At 43.3% G+C, this 24,647-nt stretch overlaps 1 protein-coding gene and 1 long non-coding RNA gene across 6 annotated transcripts in view; one reads left to right on the plus strand and one right to left on the minus strand.

Moving 5' to 3' along the window:
* LOC137333091 (collagen alpha-6(IV) chain-like) overlaps positions 1–24,647 on the plus strand; it is a 356,547-nt gene that overhangs the window by 174,520 nt on the left and 157,380 nt on the right. The window lies entirely within an intron of this gene.
* Positions 2,413–24,129, minus strand: LOC137333095 (uncharacterized). Its single transcript, XR_010965796.1, has 3 exons — positions 23,989–24,129; positions 6,759–6,802; positions 2,413–3,012 (listed from the first exon to the last, which is right to left on the minus strand). It is a non-coding gene; the product is annotated as an uncharacterized lncRNA (long non-coding RNA).

Below are 24,647 nucleotides of genomic sequence, written 5' to 3' on the forward strand. Positions count from 1 at the left end.
GTGGTGCTTAAAGCCACCACTTTCAGAGCTGACCCAAGCTGACACAGCGATCGAGTGCACTTAAATAGCACCTTTTATATAGTGACATGTTCCAACATACTTTACAAAGTGAAGACCAGACACTGAACAAGGGTTTGGGAGGAGGATTATGAAAGGTACATGAAAGTGCAGTTGAAGAGATAAGTTTTGAGGAGACTTTTGAAAGTGGACAGCGATGTAGCAAGGCTTTAGGAAGGGAATTCCAGAATAATGAAGCATGATGATTAAAGGAGGTGCCACCAATGGTGCAGCAGAGGGAGAGAGGGGTACATAGAAGTCCTGAGTCAGATGATGGAGCAGGGATGTAGAGTGGAAGACGTTGCAGAAGTAGGAAGGTGCAAATCCTGTAGAGGGATTTATGAACAAGGGCAATGATTTTAAAATCAATATGTTGAGGGACAGGGAGCCTGTGAAGGTCAACAAGGACAGGATGATAGATAAGAAAGACTTAATACTAAATTCATACAGTGATAATACTAAAGCTGCAGGAGAGGTCCTGCGACCCCCACAAGGAAAGCTTAGGCCTCCCCTGCCACGGACTTGCCCACTCCCTTCCCGATCGCGAGACTACTCTGGCAGTTGATCCCGCCATGTACCTGGTGTTGGAGGGAGGCCCCAAGCCGCATGATTTTCTGCCGCTTCTCACCGACTTCCGGACCGGAACAGATGGGAGGCCGGCTGGCAGGATTTAAAGGAAGCTCGGTTGTTAAAATCACCCTCCGGCCTCATTTGTAGGCCATCGGGTGAGTTTCTAACTCGCACCACTACCTGCCCGCCCAAGGCTCACCCGGAGATAAAAATGGGACCTATAATCACAGCAGAGCATTTTCTTACTGGTATTCTATGGCATCTTAATGAACCGGAAGCATCTGACGCCAATTTTATCTCGACTCATAATCTCATTAAATCCATTTGTAGAGCTCATAGTGTGTCTTTATTGGAAAGATGCATCGGCTGCTTTCTTCCTGTCACTCCAAGTGCTGCTCTTTCTGGCTCCTTGTCAGATGCGTCCCTCATAACTTTGGTGAATTTTCCTTTCCACCCCTCTTTTGTCCTGATAATATCGTTTCTACATTTCCTAAAAAGAAAACAGACTTTTCGTCTCTAAATTTCTTCTCCAACTCCAGTCTCACTGATTTAGACTAAGAACTGCCCAAAACGGCTCCATTCTGCTCAAAGACCAGGATCAACTTTTATCAAAAGTCTTTTGGGTCCTCTGCTCTCTAGCCTTCAAGAAGACTGCTGGTCCTGATAATACCCCTCCCACTGTCCTTATGATACGTGCCTCTGAACTTATCCTTGCTTCTCTATTACTTCCAGTCCACCTTTCCTTCTCCTTACATTTACCCTATCCCTAAGGTGATCCTTCTTACTCTTCAAACTATCACCGTATTATTTTAGATCAGTACTTTCTAAAGTAATGGTAGCTTTAACTTTCAAATTATGAATACCCCCTGAAAGTTCTTCACCTAATCCATGATTACCAGTTTTTTTGGCATGACCGTTCCACTGATAATCTTGCTGCTTTTGTTGCTCTGGAACTCTGCTCTTGACAGATAATTCACCAAAATTTTCATTATCTTGAACATCTCCAAACCCTTTGTCTGCCCTGAGCACTTCTAAACAAATTACCAGCAAAACTATGTTCATGGCTATTGAACTTCCTCTCAGATCATCATCACGGCTTACCATCTGATTCTATTTCCACTAATTCTTTCCTGCCAGACTCTTAGAAACTCTTAATTTTTTACAAAGCCCAAGTCCATCAAAGACTGAAGTACCGCTCCCATATGGGGGAGGCTCTTCTAATATTTCTCATACGTTTTAATGCCATACAAGAGAAAGCTTGCATTCTCACCTTTAGCTTCCAACATCTCTTTCTCTTTCTCCCATTGAAACCTTTCTTGTCGATTTTTATTTTATTAAGACTGCCGTGGTCAGTTATCCTCTGTACTTTCCTCTCTTGTTTCTTCTCAGTTTCAAATATGCTACACTACACATTCTTTCTTTCCCTTACATCCTCACTACGTTGAAATCAAGCTTTATTGCAGCCTTCTACTTTATCTCATTCTTTCTCAGGACCTCAAAGCTATGAGACTCCTTACCTCTCTAAGTCTTTCCTTCCTCCTACAATCTTCAGACACTAGAAACCCAAATTTGATTCCACTTAAACATTATTACCTGATTGAACTAATTTTTGTTTTACTCCATGCAGCCTTAGTAGTATCCTGCAAACCTTGTCCCTTCACTTTGGTTTATCAATAAAACTAAACTTTCAATATTCCAGTCTCTGCCACCATGATCTAATCAAGCAACACTTATTCATGTGTCACTGAGGTTGAATCTAATTCAATCTGGGTCTGCAGTCCTTGAGTAAACATGAAGATTGGATTCCAGCCTTTGTTATTTCAAAGATTTTACTGTTTCCTTTACTGATAAGTTGTGTCAATAATACAGGCTGATAAGATAGGTATCAGTGGGCCTGATTGGTATAGAAAGCTGCAATAATTCACTGGACTGCTGTTGTCTCTATCCTTGCTGTTACAGAAACTGATGTGGAGATGCCGGTGATGGACTGGGGTTGACAATTGTAACATTTGCCTGAGGAAGGAGGAAATCTCCGAAAGCTTGTGAATTTAAAATAAAATTGCTGGACTATAACTTGGTGTTGTAAAATTGTTTACAAGTTACAGAAACTGCTAAGATCAATGGTTATTCTTATTAACTCAAGCACTAGAGTCTTTGGAAGATACAGTGGCAACAATCTTTGGCACCATCAGGAGATAAAATTACTCTTTTGCTTGATTTTGCCTGGGATGTACTGGCATTTGATTTTCACTTGTAGTCCCTCCCCAGGGGAGGAAAGTAACATTGCCAGGCTTTAGCTGGGCTCTTTGTGTACAGTTGGTATTGGCACAGAGTCCTGGAACCAGATCACCCCCTCTCCTGCAGGAGGTGAATAGCTGGAAAGACCTGTAGGAAGAAAAAAGGGATAACAGAGGGGACTTCAGAACCTCGGAATAAATAATAAGCAAGGACTTCAACCACATTTTGTCTTTTATTCTTCCAACTTTCTCCTATCTTCTCCTGAAGGTGCTGTCACATGCTACGATATGGTTCCACAAGTAGCAATTTCCCGGACACCTTGCCCATTCTTCACGAGTGAGCCCAGACAGGCTAATAATATTTGCATTTGTCAATTCAAAATGGCTCAATATACTTCACATAATTAATTACTTGGGGTTCAGTGACTGTTGATAGGCAGCCAATGGAGGAGAAATTGGTTTAGCGCCGGAGAAGTGGGCGGAGTGTTTAGAACGCGCGCCCAAAGGTCCTCGGTCCTCGGGCCTCATTTCCATAATGCCAGCGAGTTGCAGACGCTAACCAGGCGACCCGAGGCAGCTCGCCGGTCGGGGTCCTTCTCAAAATCAGCCTGGTTAGACACCTAGCCAACCTGCAAGTAAGTCTTGCAGCGGCCTGCAGTACTGCTGCGGAGCCAGAAAGAACACTCCTCCTGGCTCCACGTTAAGGTAACTGAAAATAGAAACAGTTACTCCTTCTTTAGCAGCCTCCAGGGGTCCCATTAACAACTTCTGGTTAAGCCGCCATAGACCTAGTTTTTGCCAAATTTGGCATTGAGGTCCTGTAACAGGTGTTAGGCCTCTGATTAGCATAATGCCTGTTTTAGCGGGCACTCGGTAAAGACTGCACCTCTGACAATGCAGCATTCCCTCAATGCTGCACTGATGCGTCAGCCTAAAATTATGAGCTCAAATTCATAGTGGAGATTGAATCTGACGCTGTAACAAGACTGCCAACTGAGCCAAGCCTGCACTTAACAAACTGTTTCAATTTTTAATTCATTCAGGAATTTATTAATTTAAGCTAATGGATTTTTACTTCCACGACTGAATCCATGGATATTGTAATTTTTATAAAGTCCCGCTGTACAGGAAGACAATGATTCTCTCTGTAAGTGAAGGGACCCACCCAGTAATAATGCCAGCATTGCTGTAGGACCTAAGAGAGTTTGTAATGCTGACTAGGAATCACCTGGGTCCTACTTGTTTGGCTGAACTTATGTTTGTTCTGTTCAGAGTGCGACTGCTAAGGTATATTGAACAGTGTGTGAATTCTTAGAAGAAATGTTTATTGTTCCAAGTTGGGTTGGGTTTTTTTCTCTCTGTTTTTAATTTGTTAGGGTTTACTGGCTGTTCCTGGAAATCCTTTTCAGAGAATGCATTTACAGTATATTCTGGACTAAACTTATCGCTATAGTTTCTTGGGGGAAGCTGAGATGGAATCCTGAATTTGTGACTGCCGCTAAACTGTAGGTCTCCATCCTCCCCAAATTTCTTCCTCCCCATTTCCCTAGGCTTCAGGTTGCAAACCAGCTACGACCTCCTCCCTGTGCCCTCTGAATGCAGCTGTAAGGAGATGTCTTAATAATGGATCAAGGACAGGGTTCCTATATGCCCCTCCGCTCTGTGTGAATGAGTCAGGGCTCTACTTGGCACAGTGGAGAATGGGGTCTCTGTGGGCCCATTCTGCTGCGGTGAGCTCATGTCTCACCCCTCCATGTCTGTGTGCTGTGCATCGATGCTGCAATTTAGTGCTCTTAAGTTTCTTCATTTATTTTCAAACATCTGCTGTTTGGAAGCCATATTTTAAAAGAAAGACCTGCATTTATATAACACCTCATCACATCTCTCAGAGAATAAAAAAGACTTGCATTTACATAGTACCTTTCACATCCTCAGGACAACCCAAAGTGCTTTACAGCCAATGATGTACTTTTGAAGTGTAGGAAATATGGCAGCCAATTAGTGCACAGCAAGGTCCCACAAACAGCAATGTGATAATTACCAGATAATCTGTTTTTAATGATGTTGGTTTGGGGAAAAGTACTGGCCAGGACACTGGAGAGAACTCTCCTGATCTTCTTCAAAGTAGTGCCATGGGATCTTTTACACCCACCTAAGAGGGCAGACAGGGCCTCAGTTTAACATCTCATCCGAAAGACGGCACCTTTGACAATGCAGCACTCCCTTACTACTGCACTGAAGTGTCAGCACAGACTATGTGTTCAAGTCTCTGGAGTGGGACTTGAACTCACAACCTTCTGACTCAGAGATGAGGGTGCTACCTACTGAGCCATGGCTGATACCGTAGAGGTATTAAATGCAATGCAATTCTCAGTCCACTGATACAAATGAATATCTATTTGGATTTGGAGGTGAGCCTGTGCTCTCTGAGAGCTGAGCTATACACTCTGGATAAAGAGATCAGATATCTTTATTTATATAGGTTTATTCATGTCTATTTTCCTCCTTGTAAATCAGAAAATAGATGGTGCTTTGCCTGTAACCTTCCAAAGTGGTTTGTCATCACTCTATAAACTGAACATTGATTCCTTCAGCCATTTAACAAATCATGAGCATTAAGTAAGCTTCATTAATTTTTCAGTACGCAACATATTTCCAGTCTGTGTAATCTGGTACAGACAGACCCTTTTTGTCACTCAAATCCCCCCATACAAAAGAGTGAAGGCAGCCAGGCTTTAGAGGCCTTTCGCAGTTACCTAGAATTTGGTTCCCTTCCTGCTTGCCAGCTTCAAAATGTCATTACCAGGCAGATTCCCAAATTAGCCATTAGGCTGGGATTTGCAGGAACTCATTGTCTGGAACTGTCTGTGGTCTGAGGGGAAGAATTTTCTTGTCACACAGTGTGTTCATCAGGTTCTGATGGGTGTTTAGAAGGAAGCATTTCTAGTCTAGATCACAGATGCTGGCTTCTGATGATCACTGATGTGGATATAATGATCTAATACCCTTCCATTATAGTCCCACATCTGCAGCCAGTGCCAAGCACGTAACAACAACAGGCTGGCTGAGCGCACGCTATGTAGAGAGAAGACTAGATGTGTATCCCTGGACAAGGTTCTGCCACATTAAGCTTCTCTGGTAATGAAGCTGATATCATTTAATGCACCGCTCCTTTTTTGGGGGCCTTTTTCTTGGTCTTTAGAGGCATATCTCTTGTTCAAGTTTTGCTCTTAAGAGAAGGCCATTAATTTAGAATCAAAGAAACACACAGCACAAAAAGAGGCCGATCGGCCCATCGTGCCTTTGTCGGCTCTCTGAAAGACCTATCCAATTAGTCCCACTCCCCTGCTCTTTCCCCTGCAAATTTTTCCTTTTTAAGTATTTATCCAATTCCTTTTTTGAAAGTTACTATTGAATCTTCTTCAACCACCCCTTCAGGCAGTGTATTCCAGATCAGTACACCTCACTGCGTAAAAGAATTTGGGTAAAGTTGTCATAAATGTTGAGGGATGAAAGACCAATCATTCTTTATTTCTGTGTTTTATAATAGAAGTCGACAAAGCAGCCAGAAATAGTTAAAAATAATATGAAACCAGAGCAAGTTTATTTCCCCTGAAAATTAACAAAGTTTGAAAACGGAAACCTGCGCCCCGATTTTCAAATGAAATTGTGGGAGCGGGGGGGGGCTGCGAAAATCGGGGAAATCCCGAGGGGTGAGGAAGCCGTCCCCAACCTGCCGACTTCCGGGTTTCCCACAGCGCACCTGTGTGCACGAGCGCTTCCCGAATGTGGAAGTGGGCGGGATGATAGTTAAAGAATCAAATGTACCTCATTGAGGTACTTAAGGTACTTTATTTCTGACATAGTAGATAGTTAAAACGATTTTAAACTTACCTGGGCGGCTTTCCCACGGCTTCCGATTCACACCTGGTGAAGGGCTGGATCAGGCAAAAATAAATTAAATAAAAAACCATTGCACAAAGTTAAAAAACAGAATAAACCTACCCTTCCACCGATGTCACCTGGACCCCCCTGCTCCGATGTCCGATGTCCCTCTCTCCCCCCGATGGCTCCCTCTCTGATGTCCCTCTCAGCCCCCGATGGCTCCCTCTCTGATGTCCCTCTCAGCCCCCGATGTCTCCCTCTCCAATCTCCCCCTCTCTCCCCCCCCCCTGGATCTTCCTCTCTCTCCCCCCCCCTCCGATCTTCAGCGCCCTCCTCTCTCTGTTCCAGCGCCGGATGAGGTCTCTCTCTCTCTTTCTCTCCCCCCGCCTTGACGTTGCTGCACCTGTCAGCTGCCAGCCTGTCAATCACACGAAACCCGGAAAAACTTTAATCACCATCAATTACGTCGCAATCGCGTCGGAAAAGGTAAGTTCTTTTTATTGGGGTTTGCCATGCGCACCTTCACCGGCCCCCCCTCCCCCCACCGCTGCCTCCCACCACCATTTTAAAATTGAGCCCTTGCACACCACTTGCTGTCTAAATAAAATCTACTATTAAGGAAAGTTCCAGAAACAGAAGCATCCCGAGCTCATGAATAAATCTTATAGCTGCTCTGCTCCCAAGTGGCATATCAGCAGTGGATAGCGCACAACAGGGGTCTAGAGCACTCTCTATATGAAAGAACTCCAAGTCCAGTGAGAGGAACTTACTTATTAAAGATTGGCAGGAAGCCCCTCACACGAAAATGCTTCAATCCTTGGGCTGTACCGATTTACCTACTCTCAACCAGAGCAGCAGTGGGGGAAGTGTAGTTAGGCCCAGTGTCTCTGCACAGCCAGTGTTCCCATTGCTAACCAGTGAGCCTTGCTGGAAAGTGCAAGAGAGTGAGGATAGAATCAGGATTGTCTGCGATGCCTTCTATGAATAGCCTGGTCACACTTGGGGACAGAAATTCCTGGGGGGGGGGGGGGGTTTGGCTACGTTACTGGTGGGGGGAGGGGCAATAAATTCTTGTGCAATATTTTGCTTGCTCTTTGAATTGGGGGCATTCTAACTGAGGAACATCCAAAAAGATTAACAAAAATGTATAGATTTGGAAGTTGCCAATAGAAAACCAGCTTCAGCTTTCAACCGTCCAGGTCCTGAGCTCTGGAATTCCCTCCCTAAACCTCTTTACCTCTCCACCTCTCTCTCCTCCTTTAAGATACTCCTTAAAACCTACCTCCTTGACCTGACTGCGTTTTTGGTCACCTGGTCCTAATGTTTCCTTTTTTTGCTTCTGTGTCAATTATTTTGTCTGATATCGCTCCTGCGAAGCGCCTTGGAACATTTTACTATGTTAAACCGATATATAAATGCAAGTTGTTGATGGTGCGTGTGCACGGATAGGTGTTGAGAAGATTAGGGGAGGGCAAGGGTGGGAAGAATCCTTTGATTCACAGCTGGCTTTCATACTTGGTGGGAAGATTTTTGCTGGGTATAGGAGTCTGAGAATGTATTAGCAATGTTTACAAGTCCTGTAGTAGGAAGCCTGCTCTGATTCATCACAGACGTACCTTGTGCAGCTGCTTATTATAAACCAACCTTTTTTATTGATTTTTCGCTCAGATCAGTGTATACAGACTTGAACAGTCACACAAATAAATTATTCAGAGATACATACACATGTCCTGATAAAGGCTATGAGTCAGAAGGTTGTGGATTCAAGTCCCACATTAATGACTTGAGCACATAACCCAGGCTGTCACTCCAGTGCAGTACTGAGGGAGTGCTGCGCTGTCGGATGAGACATTAAACCAAGGCCCCATCTGCCCTCTCAGGTGGATGTAAAAGATTCCCTGGCAGAAGTGCAGGGGAGTTCTCCTGGTGTCCTGGCAACATTTATCCCTCAACCAACATCGCTAAAACAGATTATCATTTATTGCTTTGCTGATTGTGGAATCTTGCTATGTGCAAATTGGCTGCCACATTTGCCTACATTACAACAGTGACTACACTTCAGAAGTACTTAATTGGCTGTAAAGCTCTTTGGGGTGTCCTGAAAGGTGCCATACAAATACAAATTTGTACTTTATTACACCCAAAATGTCAATCTAGCTCTTCTCTTTTCAGATGGTGTGTATTCCCAGCCTTCTCTCTCGTTGTTTGGCTTCATTTTATTTCTATTATTTATTTCACCAATTGCTTCTAATTTCTTGCCTTTTCTCCCCTCCTTTCATAAGGAGATTGACTAATGCAAGGACAGCACTGGCACCCCCAGGGCAGGCAATTCAACCAAGGTGGTGGAAGTATCAGAGCTGAGCCGATCTGTTCTCATTTGATGTCCGCAAATATACACTTTCCAGCATCATTCAAGGGTTATTCAACAGCTCAGTCAGAAGTATGAAGCCTAGTTGATTCTTCCCCTCTATAACCCAGGGAGTTGATGCCAATTGTAGAGCCCTTAATGCCACCCAAACTAGCTCTGCATAGGGCATGGATCAAACCTGGGACCTTCCTGGTAAGTACGAGTTAGTACCATACAGAAAGGTGCATTTTACCATGAGGTATTCAATGAGCTGCTATATATAATGGGTTTATGCCCATGATCTGGGATTGGATAACCAGGAATGGGAACCCTGGCTGATTCCTTTTGCTTCTCTAACCCAGGTACATTGATGTTAATCGTAGTGCCCCTAATGCTGTACATGCTGAGATCAGTACAGACTGGGATGACATTTGCAAACTCATAAGTCAATATAGCATGAGGAGAGTTCTTGCTGTATATATTATCTTTTTAAAAATCCACATTATTGTTGCTCTATAATCAGTAGTAATGGGTATAGGGCAGGGAGGAATGTTTGTAACTCACTTAATGCTTCCTCAAAATTTTGTTTGCCCTCTTTATTGTTGGTTTTGGAGCATCACTCCACCTTGATGCCTTCAGAAGTTTTAGAATCTGATTTCTGATTGGATTGTCTGGAAAATTTCTAAGATGTAAACTAGAAACCAGAAGCCTGTTTTAAAAAAAAGAGTCTTGTATTTTTTCGCATCATGTTAGCCTGGATTTTCCTATCACCTGTCAGAAAGTCTGGACCATTGAGTCCCAGCAACATCTTGCGTCACACTGTCCAGGAGATAATGAAGAAAGGAAAAGAAGAGATAGAAAGAAAGAAGGAAAGAAAGAAAGACTTGCGTTTATAAATCGTCTTTCATGACATCAGGACGTTCCAAATTGCTTTACAGCCAATGAAGTACTTTTGAAGTGTTGTCAATGTTGCAATGTGGGAAACATGGCAGCCAATCTACGCTCAGCAATGACCAGATAATCTGTTTTCAGGTGTTGGTTGAGGGAGAAATATTGGCAAGGACAACGGAGAGAACTCCCTTGCTCTTCTTCGAAATGGTGCCTGGGGATCTTTTATATCCACTTGAGAGGGCAGACAGGATCTTGGTTTAACATCTCATCCGAAAGATGGCACCTCCAACAGAGCAGCACTCACTCAGTACTGCACTGGAGTGTCGGCCTAGATTTGGTGCTCAGCTGTTGGAGATTTCAAATTTCCGGACGTTGAATATTTTACAACATTCCTGGAGGCCATTCTGCATGAGGTATGATCACACCCACTGTCATACCTCGATCTTGCTCACCCCCCAGTTTAATTGAGGCTGCATTTGTTGTCAATCCCTCATTGTTCTGAGAAGCTGGTAGTTGGCCATCTTTGCTTGATTGTTGTTACAACTGTCTGGTTTGCTGCACTATTGTTGCTATCTTTTCACAAATCCAAATACGAATGGAACCAAGATAGGGCGGACAGAGGGGCTAATCATGCATTTGTTTTTTAAAATCTTTCTGATGATGATTCATTGAAAAACCTAATGTTTCCACATCACTACACAGAAGTGGAGAACTTGTTTTTGTTTCAAAAACAGACTTTGGGTCTCTTGTTTACACTTTAGAAATTTCTGGATGGCAAATAGACTATCGAGCCTTAAACTGGATGATTCAACCCTAAAGCCAGGGTGTTGTGCCTGAGTTTGGGAAATGGTAGCTCAAGCCTGCACCCTATTGCACAGTGACATATTTGGGGGAGGGGGATTTTAACTGGAAGTGCATTTTGGACGTGTGGGAGGTGGGGGTGGGGGTCTCAATCCCCCTCCCCCCAACCAACGGATAGCCTCAATTTGAGGCCCGGACTACTTTAACCTCCAGGCCTCATTTACAGCCCTCCAGCCAGCCGAAAGCCTGAAATGGGTGTAAAGAGGCAGTTGGCCAGCTGCTGGCAGGCAAAGATTGGGCAGCACAGACGCTGCCCAGCAGCACTCGGGTAAGTTGTTGGGTGGGGGGGAGGGGCTTACGGGTGGGAAGTGGGGAAAGAGCCCGGGGCAGCAGAGGCCCAGACTTCCCTTGTGGAGCCTGCTCAGCTGGTGGTTAAAATGCCATCAAGTTTCTAATGATGTCATTGGCCCCCATTTTGCATGAGGCACCTCAGCCGCCTAAAGAAAAGGGCCCAGTTAAGATGGCGGCAGGCAGGAAACAGGCCGGTAGGTTTGCAGAGGCAATTTTAACTGCGCGCTCCCAGCGGGCGGGGTGGCTTAAAATCATCCCCATTGTGGTAGCACATCAGCACACAGATAGAGCTGAAAATCAGCTGGCTTTTAAGGTCCACGAGGAGTCACAGGAGCTCACCCTGCCTGCAAACCTCGCCAAAAACATGGTTCCATTAAGAGCTCGCTTTCCTTGTAAGCTTTGCATTCTGTTTGGATAAACATTTCCAAACCTTTTCGCTCTGGGTTTCCTGTGTATATGACTGCATTGTTTAGGTTTCTTCTCCGTCCTACTGGGGTGGTCTATGTCCCAGTGGTTCATTTAGAATGCTTTTTTTTTATTAGCCACAAGGGGAATGACCTCTGACACAGGATCATGGCTATCGCCACATCTGGAAATACATTACATTTTTGAATGCTTTGTTTTCTGAACGACGTCAAAGTATCAATAGGCATGTTGGGGAGCGAGGTGAGGGGTAGAGAGTAACGAAACAGCACACTCCAGGAACACAAATACACCATTTCAGGTGAATGAATACCCAACCTTTGCCACTAAAAATCGTTTCACATTTGTGTGCTTGTTTGCCTATAGTTCAGAAAGGTAGTTGCTCACAGATGCCAAAGAACAAAATGCCCTGCTACTTATTTTTCCGACAGGTCAGCCACCAGCATCCTTTCAACCAGAGACTTCATTCTCTAGGCCCTTCATATAGTTAGCTCAATTAAACAAAAGACATCAAAATGGCTTAAAAGGCCGGTTCGATCAGCTACTCCAGACCTCGCCTCTAGGTGCCCCAGCAGAGGCCGGTAAATTAACTAGTCTTGTGCCACTTGGCAGTATTATATCACCGATTAGCTTTGTCAATAAATACTTAATTGTAGCTCTCCTGATCACTCAATGGGTCAATGTACCACCCCAGTAGAGAGTCATACAGATCAGGAAGGTCCCAGATTTAGTTTATGCTGAGTTACCTAATCTCAGACAGGGTGGTGGTGGGAATAGTCTCATTATCCCTGGGCTAGGGAGGAGGAGGGGAAAAAAAATCACTCAAGGTTTCTGCTCCTGACTGCTATTTAGCGACCCTCTGCTAGAAAGTGCACCAGCAGCGATTGTGGCTTTTAAGGTCCACCAGGAGCTTATCCCGTCTGCAAACTCCTTCAAAAACATGGTTCCATTAAGAGTTCCCTTTAGTGTGGACGTCAGGTGAGGAAAGGCCAGGCTTGATATCTTGATACCTTCCATGTTTGAATGACCTGCTGACACTTGTTGCTTAGGCTCGCACATGAACAACTGTTCCTCAGCGTGAGCCAGCACTTTTAGGAGAGGAAGGGGAGAAAGTTGGTGAGGGGAGGATATTCTGTGTTAACCCTATTTGGTCCAATTCAGACTTAAATCAACCTGTGTACACAACCAAAATCAAATCTGTTTTAAAAGTCATAGGTGAGGGGGAGGGCAAATAGTGAATGTTGTGACAAGACAAAATGACCACTCTAAAGAGCTTTTCATGCAGATATTTATAACCATCAGAAGCGCAGTAAGGGTGGATCAAATGTCTCCCTCATTGCTGTTCATTGTTAAATGGCTTCCATTATCAGTCAGTGATAATCTATTGTAATACTGTTTACACGCTGCACAATTACCCGAGTACTTTGAGTCTCTCCAGTTTTTTTGAAGTGTCCCCAGGTTGGCATCTAACAGCAGGAGGAAAATATGCATGAAATGTGCTTGTGATCACGAAGCCTTTTATGATGGTAATTGTGCTATCAAGCAAAGGACTCGACTCAGAATTGGCTACACACAAACGGGCAGCCCTACTGAAAGGAATTCACCTGTTACTCCATCGTTGTCTGTGGGAGTCTGACATAATACTGGTTCACTGAGGAATGTGCTGCAGTCCTGGGAAGGACCCAAGCTTAGACATTTATCTTTCTCCCTGTGCCTTAATATAAAACCTCACGTGTAGCTCCCCTGATGGCTGTGAATCTTTATCCATTGAGTAGCTGCTCTCAATCAGGACCGTGCTAGGGGTGCAAATTGACTTCAGTGCGCTGGGCTAAAGAGGGGAATATTTGGCCAGGGTTCCTGCTCCTGACTGCTGTCCGGTGCTGGAAGTGAATATTGGGTGAGAGACAAGACCAGGTTGTAACTTTTTTATGATCAATTTCCCTTCCCCCTTCTCGTGCTGACTACAGGGTTTGAAAACATATCTTGGCCTTACCTAGTCACTGCTCCTCGATTTAATCTGTCGCCTTTCCTTTTCAAACTGGGTGGCGTCCTGCACTCTGGGCTTTGGCCTTTGTCTAGGTCCTCAATTTTAAAATCTGTCTCCTCAAACAGTACATGCAATCGCCATTATCACCCCACTATGAAGTACACTGCTATAACAAATATATAGAGTCAGATCATAGCCCAGAAAAAGGCTACTTTTCAGTCCCCTCACACGAAACAAACAATCTGATAAACAGTGATTTTAACACCAAACATTTCAGATTTGTTTGGGGAAGAGAGTGACTCCAACATTCCTACCTATCTCAGTGTTGGGGATCTCTATTCTGTTGCCCCCATGAAACTGGAGAGCTGACTTTCACAGCCAGCTGGTGCATTTGAGTGCAAAGAAACTGACACATGTTCAGGTAGAAATTACACATGCAGTGTATTTCACTGAAGGCCACTTCCAACTCTATCTTCAATCACAAAGATCGGGTTATTGGGGAAGGAGAGAGTGGGGTATATCGCTGTAACAAAATTGCCGTGTGAAAAGCTATTCAGACTCTTAATAACTCCGAATGTAACCTGAATCCGGATAAGTGCTCAGTTCCACCAAAGCATGAAAATTCCGATTCATTCCTGTTGTGCATTTTGGATCCAAGCTTAACATTTGCAGGACAGAACAAAATGTTTAATTCCTTAAAAATAAGGAACTATTTGAACTGAGACTGTATTCTCTGCTGGATTGGCTCTATTCCAGTATTTGGCCTGCTGCTACAGGCTCAGTTTTCTGCTCCTTCGCTTGGACCTTTCACTCTGCACTGAACTAGCGCTGATCCATTTCTGCTTGTTTCCATCTTGTTCTAGATTCCAAAAGAAAAACGAAAGAAAGACTCACATTTATAAACTCTGGGATTCTCTCCCTAAACCTCTCCACCTCTCTACCTCTCTCTCCTCCTTTAAGACGCTCCTTAAAACCTGCCTCTTTGACCAAGCTTTTTTTCACCTGCCCTAATATCTCCTTATGTGGCTCGGTGTCAAATTTTGTTTGATAACGCTCCTGTGAAGTGCTCTGGGACGTTTTACCACGTTAAAGACGCTATATAAATGCGAGTTGTTGTTGTTGTTGTTGTTGTTGTTGCCTTTCACGACCTCAGGATGTTCCAAAGCGCTTTACAGCCAATGAAGTCCTTCTGAATGTAGTCACTGTTGTAACGTGGGAAGCAAGGCAGCCAATTTGCGCACAGCAAGGTCCCACAAACAGCAATGAAATAATGACCAGATAATCTGTTTTTTTAAATCAAGCACTATCGGGCTCTCCTCTGCCCAAAACCACCCATTTACTCCTGGATCATCCCACAGGGCAAAGCCCCCGACTCCTTTTCTCCACTACCAACCGTCTCCTTAAACCCCCTCCGTACTCACCTTCAACAAGTGCGTGGAGCTAATGGACATCATTGAGGCCATTCGTTCAGCTGCCTCTGCTGCTTCCCCCCCCCTTCCCCTTGCCCAGCAAGTCAAACTTTCCACAGGCCCCCCCTCTCCCCGCCCTAATTCCTGTGTCTTTCTCTAGTTTCATTCCTGTCTCACCTCAGTTCTAAAGTAGGCAGTGAGCTATCAACAATCATAGCTTGTAAGCATCAGTTTGATTCGGCTAATAGACCTCTTTAAGTTAGAAGGGTGTGGGTTTAAGCCCCACTTGAGTATGTAAACTAGGCTGTGGCTTCAGTATGGCACTAAGGGAATGCTGTATTTTTGGAAGTGCTGGCTTTCAATGGAATGTTAAGCCTGCGTTAAACCTCGATATAAAAATAATACTATATGTAGAAATAATGCCTTTTGAAGAAAGAGCAGAACAGTGCGCTGACCAACATTTTCCCCTCAACATCAAAAAACAGGTCATCTGGCCGTTTATACAGTGGGACCTTGCTGTTTGCAAATTAGCTGTCACATTTGCTAACAGAACAGGGTCTCCACTTAAAGTAATCCATTGATTGTAAAGCACTCCCGGGATGTGATAAGATGGTATGTAAATGCAAGCTCTTTTTAACTAAAGCCCCACCATTGGCGGCCGTGCCTTCAGCTGCCTAGGCCCTAAACTCTGGAATTCCCTCCCTAAACCTCTCTGCCTCTCCACCCTCTCTTTCCTTCTTTAAAGATGCTCCTTAAAATTTACCTCTTTGACCCACCTTCCTAGTATCTCCTTATGTGACTCGAATTTTGTTTGATAACGCTCCTGTGAAGAGCCTTGGGATGTTTTACTACGTTAAAGTGCTGTATAAATGCAAGTTGTTCTTGTTGTTGTTGCATGTGAGAGAAGTCTGTCGATGGAAATCTTCAGCTGATTCAATTTGATAGTGCTGGGTGAGGGACAGTTAGCCCATTTCTATGGATCAAATTTAAATAGTGTGCACTGCTGTTTGGACCAGGTTGGTTATTTCTGACACAGTACATGTTTAGTTTGCAATGGATCATGTTCTAATGACGTTACTATTATTTTGAGGTGGCTTATTTTAGATACACTGAATAAACCTAACGATAGAGTGACACCATGAGCATTTTTAAGACATCAGCTGGGCAGTGTGTGCACCAGAGCAAATCATCCAAAGATCCATACCCGGGCATCACAAACCAGTCAAGACGAAACCCTTTCTATTTGCACTTTATCATTGTGTAAGTTAGTTTTGTTTTGTGTGCTGAGGGTTCTTTGTCTTTTCCATTTATCCTGTCTTAGTGTTTGCAGCTTTTGTTTTATTAAGAAACATAGGTGAAGGGCCAGGCCCGTTGTGTTGAAAGAGTAGAAGAAAAGACAAGATGAAGCAGGAAGTGGTGCTCAGGTGATGTCACGCTTAGGTTTTAAAAACCTGTCGATTTTAGGAAGAAGACAAGACCAAGGCGGGTAGAGAACTTTAAAGCTCTGGGAAATAATGAATGAGAGTAGGAGATGCGATGGGGGTAATTTTAACATTGGGCGATAGTGTAAAATGGGCAAAATCGAATCGGTAACCCGTTATCCAGCCCTCTTAATTCGCCCTACCATTGACTTCAATGGAAAGGAAAATCGGCATGTTGTGTAATGGGCGGCTAATTCGATATCGGCCATTTTATACCATCACCCAAAATTAAAAAGACCCCTAATGAGTTTTGATTTCACAAGAATGATGATGCAGGGAGCAGGGAGAGAGTGTAGGATGGCATATTTAGAACTGAGGAAAGCACAGAGGAGTAATAACCAGATAATGGCATAGGTGTAAAAGAGAAAATCCCCAAAAATCCCATCAAAATGGTTCAATAAAACACAGATTCACTGAGGAAAGCAGAACTCTGAAACTACTTTATATTTGAAATATGGGCATAGAACATCATCTCTTAGACAAGCAGGATGTCTCATCAGAGATGATGTGGAGATGCCGGTGATGGACTGGGGTTAACAATTGTAAACAATTTTACAACACCAAGTTATAGTCAGAGATAGTCAGTTTTTTGGTAGTTCCCTTTTCCTTCCCAATTTTTCTGTTCCCTCCCTCCCATCGAGTCTTCTGAGGCATTGACTCCTTGCTAGCCTACAGTGCCAGCATAATTTGCTTTCCTGTACCTTGCCCAAGTGGCCATCATTCAAGTGTAAGTGTAAACATGTGTCAGTAGGCTGTTCAACCGTGGGGAGGCATCACCACCAAGTCCAATCTGGCCCTCATCCAACATTTACACACATGTACTTCCAGCAGAGATTACTGGATAATGAAGAAAGAAAGAATTTGCATTGATAGTGTTGAGTAATAGGAACGCTGGCCATTCCCCCCCCCCCTCCACAATCCCTAAAAAAAAATTAAGGTCCCTAGCATTACTCTGGATGAGGCCAGTTAACTCAGCACAGATCAAGGATCAAACCTGGGACCTTTGTATTCCAAAGGCTGGAATTTATCATTTGAGTAATCAGGGGAGCTACTTATTTGTCATTTGCAAGTGGCGCATTTAGCCCCATTGGATAGAATTCCAGTGGGCCAAACTGCTTCCCATTCATTCCCATTGGATATAATTCCTGATTCAAGCATGGGACTGAAATGCAAAATTGAGATCTAATTGTTGCTTGGTCGTTGATGTAATGCCCAGCGATTGTAAGTGCAGTCAAATCACGCTCCAGCGTATCCTGGAGATGGCAATGGCATCTTTTACAAATGGAATTGGTTTATGTAAAAAGTGTTTTCGTTCACTGTATCAAGTGGAGATGGAGTTCCTGAGTGACTGATCACATGGGTTGTGCTTTGAAGACTTGCCAGTTTCCCACAATCTCACTTAAAGTCTTTTCAAACTCTGGACAGGTTGAATGAAAATTGAATTGACTCGCCGTTGTCAAAACTTTGAGTTGGCCAAGATGCTCATTGGCCTTTCACGCGTTACTCCTGAAATAAATAATGGTTGTTACATTAATTCCACAGCCTTGGGGAATTTGTTTTCAAAAAAACATTGCAATATAGGAACATAGGAACGGGAGTAGGCCATTTAGCCCCTCGAGCCTGTTCCGCCATTCAATGAGATCATGGCTGATCTGTGACCTAACTCCATATACCCGCCTTAGCCCCATATCCCTTAATACCTTTGGTTAACAAAAATCTATCAATTTCAAATTTAAAATTAACAATTGAGCTAGCATCAACTGCTGTTTTCAGAAGAGAGTTCCAAACTTCTACCACCCTTTGCGTGTAGAAGTGTTTCCTAACTTCACTCCTGAAAGTGCTGACTCTAATTTTTAGGCTATATCCCCTAGTCCTAGACTCCTCAACCAACGGAAATAATTTTTCTCTATCTACCCTATCAGTTCCCGTTAATATCTTGAAAATTTAGATCAAATCACCCCTTAATCTTCTAAATTCCATGGAATACAACGCTAGTTTGCATAATCTCTCCTCGTAATTTAATCGTTGGCATCCAGGTATCATTGTAGTACATCAATGCTGCACTCCTTCCAAGGCCAATATATCCTTCCTAAGGTGCGGTGCCCAGAACTGAACACAGTTCTCCAGGTGTGGTCTAACCAGGGCTTTGTATAGCTGTAGCATAACTTCTACCCTCTTGTATTCTAGTCCTCTTGATATAAAGGCCAGCATTCCATTAGCCTTTTTGATTTTTTTCTGTACCTGTCCATGACATTTTAATGATCTATGTACATGGACCCCTAAGTCTCTTTGGACCTCCACTGTTTCGAGCTTTTCACCATTTAGAAAGTACTCTGATCTATCCTTTTTAGGTCCAAAGTAGATGACCTCACACTTGCCTACATTGAAATCCATTTGCCACAGTTTTGCCCATTCACTTAATCTATTAATAGCTCGCTGTAATTTTATGCTTCCATCTACATTACTTACAATACTGCCTATCTTTGTGGCATCATCAAACTTGGATTTGTGGCTCTCTATCCCATCATCTAAGTTGTTAATAAATACAGTGAATAGTTGAGGCCCCAACACAAATCCCTGTGGGACACCACTAGTCACATCCTGCCAATTTGAGTACCTGCCCATTATCCCTGCTCTCTGTCTTCTGCCGCTCAGCCAATTTCCTTTCCAGGTCAATGATCTGCCCTCAATTCCATGAGCTTCACCTTTAGCTAACAGTCTCCTATGAGGGACTTTATCAAATGCCATCTGGAAGTCCATATAAACAACATCCATAAACATTCCCCTGTCCACTACTTTAGTCACATCTTCAAAAAATTCAATCAGGTTCGTCAGGCATGACCTGCCCTTTACAAATCCATGCTGTCTCTCTCTGATCAGCTGAAAATTTTCAAGGTGTTCAGTCACTCTATCCTTAATTATAGACTCTAGTAATTTCCCAACCACAGATGTTAGGCTAATTGGTCTATAATTCCCTGGTTTCCTTCTCTCACCTTTCTTAAATAGTGGAGTGTCGTGCAATTTTCCAATCCAAATGAATGGTTCCTGAATTGAGAGAACTTTGTTAGATTATAGTTAGAGCATCTGCAATGTTCTCACCTACTTCCTTTAACACCCTGGGATGGAAACTACCTGGTCCTGGGGACTTGTCACTCTTTAGTGCCATTATTTTCATCATTACTGTTAATTTGCTTACATTACATTAATTATGGTGAGTCCCCATTCCTGATTCAACGTTAGTTTCCTTGGAGTGTCTGGCATGCTATCTTCTAACTCTATTGTAAATACTGACGCAAAGTAATTATTTAACATGTTCAACATTTCCTTATTTTCATTTACAATATCACCATTATCAGTTTTTAAGGGATCCACATTGCTCTTGACCACCCTCTTTTTCCTAATATAGTTGTAAAAATGTTTTGTGTTGATTTTGATATTTCTTGCAAGTTTCTTTTCATACTCCCTTTTTGTAGCTCTTACTTTCTGTTTTGTCACCCTTTCCTGTTCTTTGTATCTCTCCCAGTCACCAGGATCTGTGCTATTTTTTGCATTTTTGTATGCTTTTTCTTTTAGTTTTATGTTGTCCCTTACCTCTTTTATCATTCATGGCTATTTATTTTGGCAAGTAGAGCTCTTGCCCCTTAGGGGTATAAACTGGTTCTGTTATCACATTAAATTCTTTTTTGAACATCTCTCACTGATCTTCTGTCATTTTACCCATTAACAGATTTGCCCAGTTTACTGTGGACAGTCTCTGTCTCATCCTGTTGATGTTGGCCTTGCCTAAATTTAGAATCTTAATAGCTGTTACGAGTTTCTCCTTTTCAAATACAATGTTGAACTCGATCATATTATGATCGCTATTAGATAAATGTTCACGCACCGTTAGGCTGTTAACTATTCTGGCTGATTACTCAATATGTACAGTACTGTTTTAATGGGTTAATTTGGTTGCTGTTTCCTGGTGTGTGTTAAATAATTCTGGAGTAAAGTGTTATCCAGATACTCCAACGTGACGCCTCACTTTGGCAGGTGATAGATGTGAGCTCTCTCTATTACGTTAATACATTTCCCTCATTAGTCATCTTTTGTCCAAACATCAGTTTTCAGATTTAAAAGGTTTTTGAGCATTAAGGAGAAGAGCAGATGGGATTATACATTCGGAATTTTATTTTCTCGGGAATGTAGAATACCTCGCAGCTGCCTCTTTAACCCTTAAAGTATGGACCCTGCTGTACAGCTTAGAAACCCAGTATTATTTTCTCTAACTGGAGTCGCAGTGAATAGGGCTCCCTCTGGACATGCCTCAGTCATGTCAGTGGACAATCTTGCTTTCTCTCACCTGGATTTCAATGGAAATGAAAATTGGTGATTTCTGTAACGGGCAGATGATCCGCGATGCCAGTGTTATGTCCAGGCGGCAAGGTGAAAATCTTGTTTTTAGTGCTAGGGTAGCCTCATCGGAAAATGACAACAAAGGAACATACTAATAGCAAATCATGGTTGGTTTATGCACTCACTTGGTTTCCAACCAAATGTCCACAAACCAGAAAGACCACTGGTTTGATCCCTGGACTGTTCCGAGGGAAATGTATTAACGTAATAGAGAGAGCTCACATCTACCACCTGCCAAAATGAGGCCTTCTGCCGTCGTGCTGGAGTATCTGGATAACACTTTACTCCAGAATTATTTAACACACACCAGGAAACAGCTAGTTCAGCAGCAGGGGTGCTACAATTTGCCTCAAAGCCCCTGGGGTAGGGAGGGGAAATTCAGCCATGCTTCCTGCTCCTGAGCACCAGTGAGTAACTCCTGCTGAGAAGTGCACGTGTGGAAATAAAGTGAGGACAGGGTTATGATTTGTTTTGTTTGAACAGCCTGTTGACGCGAGCTTCTCAATGAAGGATGGGCAACTGATGCCTGTAACTCAACATGAGCCAGTATGATCAAGAGGAAAAGGGACAGGAAAGTTCCTGGTTAGTACAGGAATTAAAATGCTGAAGTTTTACTTTTTGCAATATTACCTTAAAAAGGTTTGTTTGACGGATTCGCTCTAATGAAGACTCCAAAGCATACAGAAGACTGTCAAATATCCCATTGAGCCAAATGATAAAATTCCAGCTCCTTACTGGTTGACATGTACACAGGAAGCTGTATGTGGCCCTGTGTGCTAAATGGTCTTGATTGGTGAGCTGTATTTTCTTTAGGATAGCAGATTTGTCTGTGTAAGTGTCGCAATGCACAATTCTAGTTCTAATTATTTTCACCTTTCTTTTATAGCCGTGGCTCAGTTGGTAACACTCTCGCCTCTGAGACAGAGGTTGTGGGTTCACTATCCCACTCCAGAGACTTGAGCATAAAGTCTAGGCTGACACTTCAGTGCGGTACTGTGGGGAGGGCAGCATTGTCGGAGGTGCAGTTTTTCGGATGAGAGGTTAAACTGAGGCCCCGCCTGCCCTCTCAGGTGGATGTAAAAGATCCGATGGCAGTATTTCGAAGAAGAGCAGGGGAGTTCTCCTGGTGTTCTGGCCAATATTTATCCTGCAACCAACACCTAAAACATATTATCTGGTCATTTATTTCTTTGCTGTTTGTGGGACCTTGCTGTGTACAAATTAGCTGCTGCGTTTCCTACATTACAACAGTGACTACACTTCAAAAAATTACTTCATTGGCTGTAAAGCGCTTTGGGGTTTCTGAGGTCATGAAATGCGCTATATAAATGCAAGTAGGGGCTGAAAGGCCTGCTCCTGTCCCTATGCTCCTAAGTCTTTCGATCTTACAAAGCTGGGTTCATAGGCTTTCCTGATTCTCCGACAGGTTTATCCATTGAGTAACTGGGCTAGACAGACCAGGAGGATCCCGATTCAATTCGCAGCCTGTGCTGAGTTAGTTGATGTCAGCTGCTACAATTAGCCTGAGTATCCTAGTCTGGGGAGGAGAAGTCAGCCAGGGACTTCCTGCTCTTGATCATTACCTGTTGGAAAGTGCACACCCGTGTGGACCTCTGATGAGGACACAATCAAGTTGGACCTTGATGTCCTCGTAGTCAAATGTCCTGCCAACCTGCACAGACAAAGACCATAGATGACGAACAGCCACTTGGGCAAAGTACTGGAGGGTGCCTGTGCAACCAAAACTGCAGTACAAAGGGATCTGGAGGTCCTAGTGCAAGAAGATCAAAAAGTTAGTATGCAGGTGCAGCAGGTGATCAAGAAGGCCAACGGAATGTTGGCTTTTATTGCTAGGGGGATAGAATATAAAAACAGGGAGGTATTGCTGCAGTTGTATAAGGTATTGGTGAGACCGCACCTGGAATACTGCATACAGTTTTGGTGTCCATACTTAAGAAAAGACATACTTGCTCTCGAGGCAGTACAAAGAAGGTTCACTCAGTTAATCCCGGGGATGAGGGGGTGGACATATGAGGAGAGGTTGAGTAGATTGGGACTCTACTCATTGGAGTTCAGAAGAATGAGAGACGATCTTATTGAAACATATAAGATTGTGAAGGGGCTTGATCGGGTGGATGCGGTAAGGATGTTCCCAACGATGGGTGAAACTAGAACTAGGGGGCATAATCTTAGAATAAGGGGCTGCTTTTTCAAAACTGAGACGAGGAGAAACCTCTTCACTCAGAGGGTAGTAGGTCTGTGGAATTTGCTGCCCCAGGAAGCTGTGGAAGCTACATCATTAAATAAATTTAAAACAGAAATCGACAGTTTTCTAGAAGTAAAGGGAATTAGGGGTTACGGGGAGCGGGCAGGAAATTGGGCATGAATTTAGATTTGAGGTTAGGATCAGATCAGCCATGATCTTATTGAATGGCGGAGCAGGCTCGAGGGGCCGATTGGCCTACTCCTGCTCCTAGTTCTTACGTTCTTATGTATCAGTCAACACTGCGAGGAAAGGAATGCAAAGGAGGAGATTGTCAAGAAATTATTTTTTTTAAATGGGGTTGTGACTGGGAACAAAAAGATATGGGCTATAATTTTCGATCAGCAATGTTCCTGTGCACGTCGTAGTATATACCTGCACTATTTTCAGGCAGGTGTTAACTATTTAGTTTAAATGGCCTGCCTTAAAAGCAATATAGTACAAGCATGTTAAGTGTGTTTGTGAACTTTGCTGATCAGAATATATACCCAAGGATCCCTTGTTCAGTCTGGCCTCAGAGGTGTTTTATTTGGAATTCTGAATGTTGCCATAACAGTAGGTCAATTAAAAGTTCAAGTCTGGAAATAGGAACTTGATTTCAGTAGCTCGGGTGACCATTATGATGAGTCTATGCTATTCTTACATGAAACACATTGCGAACGGAGCCAAATTAAGTGACTGTTGCATGCCTGTCTGACACTGGGTATCCATTTACCAGCTCAGGGTAGAAAAGCTGAGGTGCTATCTCATTAACATAATAAATGATCTACGGCATCAAATACATTGATATTTATGGGGACATTATTTGTAATTCCACGGTATCACTTATAGTCCAGTGCATACAGTCTAACCACCTTGTTACAAATCTTCTGGAGACCATCTTGGACTTACCTACGGCTTATTATACTGATGATGTGGAGATGCCGGTGATGGACTGGGGTGGACAAATGTAAGGACTTGCACAACACCAGGTTATAGTCCAACAGTTTTCTTTTAAATCACAAGCTTTCGGAGCTTTCCTCCTTCGTCAGGTGAGTGACACCTCAAGAAGGAGGAAAGCTCCGAAAGCTTGTGATTTAAAATAAAACTGTTGGACTATAACCTGGTGTTGTGCAAGTCCTTATTATACTGGAGGTTCTGTCACTTGGATCGATCAGTACTTTATTTAGTGATTGATGTGGGTGCACACTGCCCTCTAGTGGTTTAAATGTTCTGCACTGAAAACTCGATCAGCAGTAACCAAGTCTACACTAGAGGGAATCTTCCCCCAATCTCATTTATTGCTGCATAATCCTCTTTATAAATACACTCATGGTTTCAGACTGTAGAGGGAATCTTCCCCCATGGTTGCTTGTGGTGATTCTGGACATATTGAAGTACAATTCACCTGTGGTGATCCAATGTTTTGCCACATGCTGTGCAAACAACAATGGGTTTCCAGCTGGGATTTGTTCTTTTTCCTTCCTCAGCTGTCCCACCAGGGCTCATGTAATAACAGGACTGGTAATTTATAGCACCAGATGGAGAGTTCACCTCCTGATGGTATTCCC

Source organism: Heptranchias perlo, chromosome 15, assembly GCF_035084215.1.
Source record: "Heptranchias perlo isolate sHepPer1 chromosome 15, sHepPer1.hap1, whole genome shotgun sequence".
NCBI lineage: Eukaryota > Metazoa > Chordata > Chondrichthyes > Hexanchiformes > Hexanchidae > Heptranchias > Heptranchias perlo.